Here is a 12169-nt window from a genome sequence, read left to right on the forward strand (position 1 = left end):
TTACTTGTTCATCCTTAGACATTCTCATAAAGGTGTTTGAGTGCAAGGGTTTTTAACTAGATAAAAACAAGAAATGAAGTTAGTAATAAAGTGCCAGAAGACAACAGAGAATAAAAACTTCGCAGCGGCGATGGGGGCTCGAACCGGCGAACTTACTGGTACTACAACTCCGTCTAGCCGGGGAGATCGTGACTCTACCGTATGAGCTATCCACGACCCCCAAAATTGTATTATGTTGATAACTAGACCTGATGAGATAATTTCAATTTATTCTTATCACGAACCATATTAATTATCAACGATGCAGATAAGGGATAGCGTGCAATTAATTTTGTTAATTTCACACAAAATAGATAGAATTAAACACCATGAATTGGACAAAACCATATACCAGAATTGATAGAATGTATAATAACGAAAGAGAGTACACACGTATAAATAAAACATCATATCTGATGGTCTGTGTACAATGCAAATATTCATCAACGACGTAAATGCATTATTTATCATGTAAACATGAAAATGAAATGACATAGATTTTTTTCACATTAGGCCCCAGTAGTTTATGGTAAGAGCATTGAAAACAGGGATTAAGTCTCAATGCTGTTACAACTAAATTATAGTTAATAATATATAAATAAATACATTATAGTATAATAAGTATAATTTGCGGTCAGGTCAAAATAAATCTTAATATTACTATTATCCTCTCCTACTCGCTCTCTCTCTCTCTCTCTCTCTCTCTCTCTCTCTCTCTCTCTCTCTCTCTCTCTCTATCTTTCTCTCTCTCTCTAATAATAATAAAAAAAAATAAATAATAATAATAATAATAATATAATAAATAATAATAAAAATAATATAATATTAATAATAATAATAATAATAATAATAATAATAATAATAATAATATAATAATATAAATATATATATCATATATATGATGATATAATAATTATATATATATATTATTATTATTATTAATATTATTATTATTATATATTATTATTATTATATTATTATTATTAATTATTATTATTTATTATTATTATTATTATTATTATTATTATTATTATTATTATTATTATTATTATTATTATTATTATATTATTATTATTTATTATTATTATTATTATATTATTATTATTATTATTATTATTATTATTATTATATTATTATTATTATTATTATTATTATTATTATTATTATTATTTATTATTATTATTTTATTATTATTATTATTATTATTATTATTATTATTATTATTATTATTATTATTATTAGACACCCACTAAGTTTTCTCCAATCAGTTACTTCAATAAGTTTTTACTATAGTTATGAGGCAAACGGAATTGGTGTGCTTACCACAATTTTTCTACATCTTTTTAATCGTGGAATCGGGCAATGGGGATGAAAATCAGTATTTCCCAATTAGAGACTGTTTGAATACAAATATATTTGCTTAACAAAATATGTAATTAGAAAAAAACAGTCTGTCTGTCAATGATGAATTTGAGTGTATAAATTACCGTCTGTGTCTTTGGTGCAATCATTCTCTTCACAACTTCACGACGACGGGTGAGTCCGCTTTGCTCTGTTATTTTTTTATTTTGAATCGCTACTCTAAACTTTGTTTCTTTTTCATTTTGAAATACATTGAGTTTATTCATATTTTTGTAGAATTCTTTTCTTTACTGGGATTTATTTTTATATTTCTCTCAAGTCCAAATGAATGAAAGATGGGTTTGCAATAAGCATTTTCTGAGATATGAAAGAAATATAGAAATGTATTATTTGTGCTGTGTTGATTATCAAATCAAATAGTGAAGATGTGCTTCGAAAATCTGCCAAAAAGTATCAAAGTTATACTGTGTTGATTATCGATATGAAATATTTAAGTTGTGATTTTACAATCTGTCATAGATTATCTTAATTGCAATGTGTATGTATGTGTGTGTGTGTGTGTTTGTGTGTGTGTGTGTATGTGTGTGTGTATGACCGATACAAAATATTTAAGTTGCGTTTCTGATTAGGTCAGCGTGGCTCAGAAGTACGGTCTTTGCTTTGTACCCGAATGGTACATGGTTCGAACATACGCTGCGCTGCGCGGCTTTGAGCAAGTCATCTCGCCTTAGGTCATTTTGCTGCGCTGCACTGTGGCTGACGTCCGGGTTATTCCAGTCTTCCCTTAAAAAAGAGGGAATAAATTCGTCCAAATCGACTTCCATTTCTAATGCGCAGCGCTGTCCGGTCAAGGAACCTAAGTACAAGGGTTGCCGGTACTTGTTTCGGCTCGAAACGGGGGCACCGTCCCCAATTCGCCTGAGAGGTGTTTCCTCATTACTTCTCTCGGTCTTAACCCTTTCCATACCAACTATAGAAAAATCGTCACATTCGTTACGAGACAACCAACATTTTTCTTGTTCAAATTTCTTTTGTACATCATAAAAAATTTAAGAAAATGAACAGTGTGTTGTAGAGCATGTTATACTAAAGAAATTATGCATCGCAAGAACTTTACTGCTATTGTGTTTGAGTGATAAAAAATCTATTTTTGTGTGAAGTATTGGGGAAAATCTTGAAAATGGCTGGTAAGGAGAGGGTTAAACCAGCCAGTTGTAATCGTCTCCCGCCGGGCATCTCGGGGATAAGGGCTGGATTGCGACATTATCGAGGCGTTGTCCCAGAGTTCCTATATATACATGGACGTGCGAAGTTTTACATCAGCCTTCTCAACGTCCCTGCTCCTACCACACAATGGAGCGCAATACTCCGTGGTGGAATAGCATAGTGTCAGGCGAAAGTCCTCAGAAGTGCTTGTGCCGCTATGTGGTCTAGTGTTATGACACTCGCTTTCGGATCAGAAGGTCCTGGGATCGAGCTTCGCTCGGCGCATAGTTGAATCCTGGTGCAAAATGATTACTGGCCGTAAACAGCGTTGTCAATGTCGGAAAAATAGTAATATCGCCCAACAGGCGTCATGTCTCGGTCTACATGTTTCGTGTTGCTGTTGATCAGAAACCCATTGTAAAGCGCTTTGAGCACGTTTAGTGGATATTGCGCTATATAAAATCTCAAGTTTGATCAGCACCCCAAGTTCCTTCCCGCCAGTTTCCTCAAAAGACTGTTTCGTTTCTCTATCTTACGGGCAACTCCTTTGAGATGGACCCGATAGGTAAGGCTGTGGTCGAGCGTAAACCCCTGGTACTTGGGATTTGGGAGAATCTGGTCCCCGATGAGGAAGTACAGTATGAGGGTGCCAGCCACTGCATAGATGGAATGCTGTGCCACGGTTTTTTAAAGTGTCATTCTTATCAAAGTAGGATTTAAGTGTCGTAACATCTCACTGAGTTGCCTCTCGAGACGGGTCCATGCCGTACTTTGAGTAACGAGTGCCTAAAAGTCCGCCAATCCCAGCCTCAGGGAAGAAGTGTTCGGCATGCCGCTAACAACATTGTGAATGTGTCAGAACAGATCCCTGAGGGACCCGATTCCTCAGTATCCTGACAGTGCTCGTGGTGTCTCCTTGTGCAACATGGAATTGAATTTCCCCTAGGATTAAGGGGAACACCTTCAAGGTCTTTTTGCAACTGATAATTTTTGCAAGTTTGAGCGTTAACACTTCACAACCATCCGTAATGTACACCTCTGATAGGTCTATGAATACAGCACCATTTATGATCTGTTCTGCTCAATATTGCTCCATAAGGTCAATGACCTGCTCCTGGGTACCTCTTTTTCCTGAAGCCCGCCTGATCGGGTGGCAGGGTTGCGTCAAGAACCAGCCCTATCGGTTCAGTAACAAACGCTCCAGACATTTGTAAATAGAAGTAATACGAGTCTGTAACTGTTAGCCTCCTTCGCCAGCTTCATTGGCTTCAGGATGACAACCTTCTAGGCTTCCCTAAACCCAGATTCGTCATCATATCAGGATATCTACCATCAATCCATGCTCTTCCATTCTTAACATTGCTAGTTGCTGTACCAACTTATTTGAGATTGAACGGGGAAATCCAGTTCTATTCTGCGTCCGGAGGTAGCGAGTCCAAAATCGCACGATATGCCTTGTGGAGACCGTGCTCGAATGACTGATTTATTCGAGATTCTTTTGCTACGGCCCTTTATATTCTTGGCAATTGTGTCTGCCTCACTTTCTGGTGAGGCCTTTTCCAAATTCCAGTTGGGATCCAATTTTGTTTCAGTATATCCTGCCAACGTTGCTTCCTTCTCTCTGCCAGAGACTGGAGTAATCTATCAGCTACGACCTGAACCGGGTCTGCTGGTACTCCTTGTATTTTCCGTACTTGGGAGGAGAAGCAGGGCAGACCTGCTCAATATAGAGAAAAAAATTCCTCCCACTTAGCCATCTGCAGAGTTGGAGAGTCTGCAATCTCGGGATTGTCACTCCAGTTGTAACGTTCCTGTCTGTGTTGCCTAGGCGTGAAGCCGTCGAGGACTGTTTGCTGAACCTGCAAAAGATTTCCGTTGGCTTCTTTCGTCACGAGGGTTAGGTCAGGAGTATACACTTTCTTATGGCGGATGCACCTGAAGATATCCTTGGTCGTAGGATCATATACTAGGTACAGATCGTTACAGTCCATCCATATTTGAAATTGTATACCAGTCTCGTTGCAGTATCGGTATCCCCAATCGTGGTGGTGGTTAGTAAAGTCAAATGGAGCTGGTAAGGACTTTGTGCTGATAATGATTTTGTCCTGATAATGAATTTGTGATTGGAAGAAGTATTCCCTCATACAGACATACACAAACCACATAGATATCTCCTCTCAAGAAAACAGAAAACCAGATTGACCATCTATGTATAGTTTTAGAAGATCTCGCCAGGATGTAAAAGTGTACAGGGGTGCTGATGTTGCCTTAGACTACGACCTTTTGGTGGCATAAATCAAAATAAAACTAAGACGGATTGATATAAAGGAAGCAAGACATACATCATTCAATGTCAGCAAACTTATTGGCAAAGAAACAAATGGAGTTCTCTATTAAACTGAAAAATAAATTTGAAATACTTAACACCCTCTCTGAACAAGAAACTGTAGATTGTCACAGGTTTGCATTTAAAGAATCAGGGGTCTGATTCATGGATCGAGACTATAATAGTCTCGGACAATAACGAAGTTTGAGACTTTATTGGCCAAGACGTAGGGAAGTCCGAGCCTACGAAAAGTAAGCTATTCATAGAGTCAGACTTTGTCTCTGACTATCAAGTCACGGACTACTTGTGCGGAGTCTCAGACTAGAGATTTGAATCAATTTTTAACTGGGATTTTCTTGGAAAATATGCCAAAAAGTCACAGAAATGTGTTACTTTTCCTGCTTCCAGCTGCACATGAAATCATATCTATTTCCGCTTCTTGTTTGTTTTGATCGGGGTTTTTTCACAGAAAGGAGACTTTCAGAAGCTCATAATAATCTTGTCCCGAACAACCGTCCCGGCAACTGTCCTTCCTCTTTCTGTTGTATTGCCAGGGTAGTTGTCTTCATCCATGTCATTTTCAGAGTCAGAGCTGCTCGAACTTGATTCAGACTCAGAAGAATCTGGAGGTAGTGGAGGGAGACGAAGAACTTCCGGATCGTTGGGCAGCATTACGCAGACAACAATGACCTTACACCTTACAAGCTCTGGTTTGTTTGAATTGTAAATCTGCTGGCAAACAGCTCAAATTACGCTGTGTAAATGATTGCACTGCCATTTTCTGAGAGTACGACGAATTCTGAGATGCATGATCATTGGCCAACCTATACCCACTGTCAACAATTATGATCCCTTAAAGAGGCCTCTGGTTTCTTTCAAAAGCCCTGAACAGTGGTGACAGCCTGAGCACTGGGGCATAGAACAGAGCCATACCAATTTGCGACTACGTTGATGAAAATAAAGTCTACGTCACAAACCACCTGGAGCGAAATTTGTCTTTAAGAGAAAGAGAGAGAGGGGAGGGAAGAGAAGAGAGAAAAATAGTGTGAGACTATAGCAATGACTATCCCGCACAAATCTTTGGGCCTCTTTTTCGCTCACGAAGTGCCCAAATTCGCGACAAAATATGGGACGAAGCCGTTACGTACATGCTATTTTAAAAAATTAATAACGAAGCTGTTTATCGATGAATATGACTGAAAGTTGGCACACAGTTAGAAAAGAGTCGTTTTAGATTATGTCAAGCGACAAAACTCGTACGATTACCAGAAGACCGTTAAAAATAGATTTTTACTCTTCGGAGTACGATATTTCTAAAACTACAAAGAGGAGAGATTTTGTCGCTCATAAGGTTATATATGCACATTTCTTCTATTTATATTTCAAATGTCAGTGGATTATGATAAGTACTTTTCCCGTATTCTCACAAAACATCAACCCAATTTGCATTTCAATGAGTGAAAATATGGAGACGGCCATTTTGCTCCACCATCGCGCGACACGAAAATGACGTGAGAGAGGCAAGGCTGCCAGGTGGCCAGACTTTAACCTGACCAAATTCGACTTCAAAAGTGGCTAAATAGAAAATCATATGGCTTTCACTATTAACACTGGCCCACTTAAAATAAACTAAATTTTAACAAACAGAAATTTGAATATACTAGGATAAATGTCAATGAGACAAAAAAAGAATAAAAGAATAAAATTTAATAAAAGAAGCAAAATTATATATTTGGCCACACAAGTGGCCATCTGGCAACTTGTTCGCGGTGACTGACGACACAAATCCTCGCGCGCTTTTTTAAAATTAAGGCATTGTTTCATTGTTATGTCATAGGGATAATAGATTAACTCTCTCTTCTCTCTCTCTCTCTCTCTCTCTCTCTCTCTCTCTCTTCTCTCTCAAATAAATACTAGAAATAACATAAGCCATGGTCTCAAGGGACTGATGGATAATAATTTAGCAGGCATTTTTCGTTTGATTTGTATGTGTTGTAGACACAAAATTACACTTCGGAAAAGTTCCAAATGATCAATATTATGTATAATTTAAAACAAAATTATAGTTGACCCTAGCCATACAGCTCTAAAACTATACAAGTTAGAACTTTTCTGATGTCTTCATCATATTTTCTGATAATTTTTCGATAAAATTGCCAAGTATTAATATCTTATTCCACGTATTAAGCGAGATACAGGCACAAACCAGAATAGAACGCAGAAAAAGCGTCCCATATTTTCCGTATTTTTTTCTCTTTGTGAGTCATCAAAAATAATGACACATTTGAAACTGCATAACTTTGTTATATATTAATGGATTTCCAAAATTCAAAAAGATATTTACTCAGTGGAGATAGGGCTTTGATTTAAGAGGAGTAGTTCCTACAAAAATCGACAACAAAAATTTTCATAGTCATTGCTAGAGACCAGTTGACGGCTGTAAAATTGTTTGTGAATGTGTGTAATTTTTAAAAAGTAAGTATAGGTAACCAGGCCTATTATATGATGCTTATCTATACATTGCCATATTCTAAGCGCTGCACAATTACTTTCCCCAGCCAGTAGCACATATCATTTTGATATTTATTAGTCCAGACAACGCTAATTACGCCTGCTAGATCGCGGGTGTAAATTCCACCCATTTAGTCGCTCGTTTAGTCTAAGACTTTTCACAGTCGGGCTTCATGAATAGCTTGTAATCGTTTTAGTCAGTTACAATGGAAAAAGTCTCGGAAATTCGTCAAAGTCCTGGTCAATAAATCAGAAACCAGTAGCAGAAACGTGTGAAGGGGTCCTGGGACCAATCAAACGAGAACACAAGGAATGGTTGAGTGAAGACACGCACCATAAAAGCCATGAAAAGAAAAATCGTAAGATAATTATGTTGAACAGTAGGGGTCTGAAATAATAGTCTGGGACAATGCCGTAGCCTATGTAATATGCTGACAAACTAATGATGAAATTGCAGTGCGTCTAAAGAGATTACGGGTAAAACGCAGGTTTGGCCGCCATATCAATAACGGAAAACAATGCTGTGATGCGTTATATTAGCCTTGATGATGCCTATTTACTATGGTCCGTTTCAATTACCGTGCGCATGGAATATCGCAAATTCACTCAAAGTTACGAAATATGATGATCTAATTTTTTGCATACGGACTTATTTTAAGTGGCATTACGAATTTTGAATACCGATAGTGATTGACCAAACAGTTTTCTCACAATTCCCAATTCATTCGAACTTTTCATTGCTTGCAATAAAATATGAATCAATCATCATTATGTTTACAGTAATGGTGTATTGATTCTCTTTCCCGTGTATAAAATATTCACAACAAAGTTGCATTCATTGGCGTAGCTTAGCAAATCATCTTGGGTTGTTTAAAAAGTGTTTGAAATAGTGTAACAATAGATATCACTTAAATAGTAATTAACAGTGTTGATAAATGCTCACAGCGTTTACACTTTAGCTCTTCCCTGGTGGACAACGAACATGTAATAGATTGGAAGACACAAACAACCCATGAGGTACTTATACATTTCTAGACAGAGACATTGATGTTTAAAAAAACAACAACAAAATAAAACAAAACAACAAATAACAGGGGATTCTTCGAATTTTTACGCCCGCCTTTGATAGGAGAAGGAGAAATGCCTTTCACAAAGACATAATCCCCGACCAACTGTTGAGCAAGACAACCCATAATGGTCGCACAAAACCCACTGGTCACTCATCGAGCAGCGTACAAGTTTGTCATTCTTGTTCACTGGGGAGGGGGAGGGGGGCTTTGAATTTGATAATGTGAAATGGAACCGAATCTAAAATTCTTTATCCATGTCATTTTTGTACGGTATAACATTTCAAAGGAACAGCAGTTTTCAAATACAAGGGGTGCATAATCAAATTGATATAATTATTAATTTGTCCTCTCCATTCTGAGTTCCTTGTTGTGGGCAATCTGTTAATAATATGGCTATTCGCCAATGCCATGAAAAAGAAAACCGCGCTTCGCCTCACTGGTGAAATACTTGAAAATTTTCCTCATTGTGACAAATTTGCATGTTTAATCCATATTGTTATCATTTTTTTAAAAAATGAATGCAACATCTTAATAGGAAGCTACGCCTCTGGCTTTCAACCGGTAAAATGAAACAATTGTTTATGTCAAGTGTGGACAAAGACTACAATTTGCTGTGTCATTTTAAACCCAGGGTGGCAAGGTTAGTGAGTAGTACTCATGAATCTCGTGAAAAGTAAACCGCTGGTCAAGCCTCTGGGGAGTTCAGAGATTGTAATCCAACACAATTCACTTTGTATAATAGTATTATTATAAACCATCCAATTGTTCACTCATCCCAGACCCTTCGCTTTTTAGATACCGTAAAAAAGAAAAATCTTTAAGTTTGATACTGTAACCGTGAAAACAAATCGGCTTAATGTCACTAAACATTCTAGTGTTTGAGTCTATTTTCTATAACATCCATCAGTAGGTTCTGAAGATATACACCTCAACGCGGGCACACGGGTTGTGGAACAGACTATAAATTTGATACAAATTGCTAACTAACCATATATATTATACCCGCCATCTATTGTATTATGCGTAAATCGTTATCTTGTAGTATCTTTCTTTGTCATATTTATTGTTTTAAAAGGTTATACTGACTGGTTGCATTTTGTCTATTTCATTAAATACGATATCTTTAAGTCACAGCAAATTTTGCTGGCAACAAAACATAAAAAAGAAAAGTTGCGTTCATTTCAGTTACACTAAGTTTGTTGTGAGGGAAGATACTGTACACGAGGGTGATCACTGTTTGCAACAGTTGCCAACAAAAGGGTTGAAACAGGAGTTTTTAAATGAAAACATGCCAATTTGAGATAAACAAGATGAATGTAAAATTAGAATGTCAAACTCTTTCATCATAGTTCATTAAAACGTTTGGTAAAATTTTTCATATATAATAATAATAATATAATAATAATAATAATAATATTAATATTTAATAAATAATAATAATAATAATAATAATAATAATAATAATAATAATAATAATAATAATAATAATAATAATTAATAATAATAATAATAATAATAATAATAATAATAATAATAATAATAATATAAATAATAATAATAAATAATAATAAATAATTATAATAATAAAAATAATAATAAATAATAATAATAATAATAATAATAATAATAATAATAATAATAATAATAATAATAGTAATAATAATAATAATAATTAATAATAATTAATAATAATAATAATAATAATAATAATAATAATAATAATAATAATAATAATAATAATAATAATAAAAAATAATAATAATAAATAATAATAATAATAATAATAATAATAATAATAATAATAATAGTAATAATAATAATAATAAATAATAATAATAATAATAATAATAATAATAACAATAATAATAATAATAATAATAATAATAATAATAATAATAATAATAATAATAACAATAATAATAATAGTTTAAAAATAATAATAATAATAATAATAATATAATAATAATAATAATAATAATATTGATGATGATAATAATAATAATAATATATAAATAATAATAATAATAATTATAAAATTTAAAAATAATAATAATAATAATAATAATAATAATAATAATAATAATAATAATAAAATAATAATATAATAATAATAATAATAATAAAAACCCGACGAGACCTGGCAATATCCGAGAAAGTTATGGATAGTAGGCAACAGTGGGGGAGTGAACCTGAGATTCGGGGAAGTGTACACCAGTGGGGAGTGAACCTGGGTCTGGGTTTCTGCGGATTTAAAAAAAAAAAAAAAGCAATTACTTTTTGTTTACGACATGCGCCAAATTCCACAAAATGGGGCAAAGTTATCGCAAGTAGGCAATTAATGGGGAGTGAACCTTAGACTAAGGGAAGTGTACACCAGTGGGGAGTGAACCTGAGACTATGGTTTTCGGCGGGTTTCAGTTTAGATTCACATAAAAGCAAGTACTTTTTTACGAAACCCGGCAATATCCGACAAAGTTATGGGAATTAGGCAACAGTGGGGAGTGAACCTGAGATTCATGGAGTGTACACCAGTGGGGAGTAAACCTGGGACTCTGGTTTTCGGCGGGTTTCAGCGAGTTTCATATAAAAGCAATTGCCTTTTTACGAAACCTGACGAAAACCTCGCAATATCCGAGAAAGTTATGGGTAGTAGGCAACAGTGGGAAGTGAACCCGAGATTCGGGGAAGTGTACACCAGTAGGGAGTGAACCTGGGACTGGATTTCGGCGGGTTTTGAAAAAAAAATCAATTACTTTTTGTTTACGAAATGCGCCAAATCCCAACAAAATGGGGCAAAGTTATGGAAAGTAGGAAAATAATGGGGAGTGAACCTGAGACTAAGGGAAATGTATACCAGTGGGGACTGAACCTGAGACTATGGTTTTCGGCTGGTTTCAGCGAGTTTCACATAAAAGCAATTACTTTTTTACGAAACCCGGCAATATCCGACAAAGTTATGGGAAGTAGGCAACAATGGGGGGTTAACTTGAGATTCATGGAAGTGCACACCAGTAGGGAGTGAACCTGAGACTCTGGTTTTCTGCGGGTTTCAGCGAGTTTCATATAAAAGCAATTACTTTTTTATGAAACCCGACGAAACCTAGCAATATCCGACAAAGTTATTGATGTAGGCAACAGTGGGGGGTGATCCTGAGATTCAGGGAAGTCTACACTTGTGGGGAGTGAACCTGGGACTCTGGATTTTGAAAAAAAGCAATACCAAGGGGGGGGGGGAATTACTTTTTTACGAATCCCGCCAAAACCCGACAAAGTTATGGGAAGCAGGCAGCAGTGGGGAGTGAATCTGGGATTCGGACATCGAAAGAGGATTGAACCTGGGAAGCGAGAGGTTCATACCAGTGGACAGTGAGCTCAGAATGTACTTTTATTTCGAAACCTACCGAAATAGTCAAAAGTTATGGGAAGTGGGCATCATTGGGCAATGAACCGGGACTCAGAGAAGTGTACACCGGTTGGGAGTGAACCTAGGACGTGAGAAGAGGATAACAGTGGAAATGAATCTGGGACTGTGGAAGATGGATACCAGTGGGAAATGAAGCCGGACTAGGGAGTTGGGTACAGACGAAATGAAGCATTACTTTTTTACGAAACCGCCAAAACCCGTCGAAAAACCATAGACTTGGTTTATCCCAAT

The 12169-nt window shown here is 35.7% G+C and overlaps 1 protein-coding gene across 1 annotated transcript in view; it reads left to right on the plus strand.

The window, feature by feature from the left end:
• The first annotated feature begins 1546 nt into the window (after window positions 1-1546).
• Window positions 1547-12169, plus strand: part of LOC144976278 (uncharacterized) — a 35412-nt gene continuing 24789 nt past the window's right edge. The window contains exon 1 of the mRNA XM_078920471.1: window positions 1547-1575. The gene's annotated coding sequence lies outside the window, so the exon portion shown is untranslated. The remainder of the gene's footprint in view (window positions 1576-12169) is intronic.

This window comes from Berghia stephanieae, chromosome 7 (genome assembly GCF_034508935.2).
Source record: "Berghia stephanieae isolate SIO BIC M18660-M18661 chromosome 7, UCSD_Bste_1.3, whole genome shotgun sequence".
Classification (NCBI taxonomy): domain Eukaryota; kingdom Metazoa; phylum Mollusca; class Gastropoda; order Nudibranchia; family Aeolidiidae; genus Berghia; species Berghia stephanieae.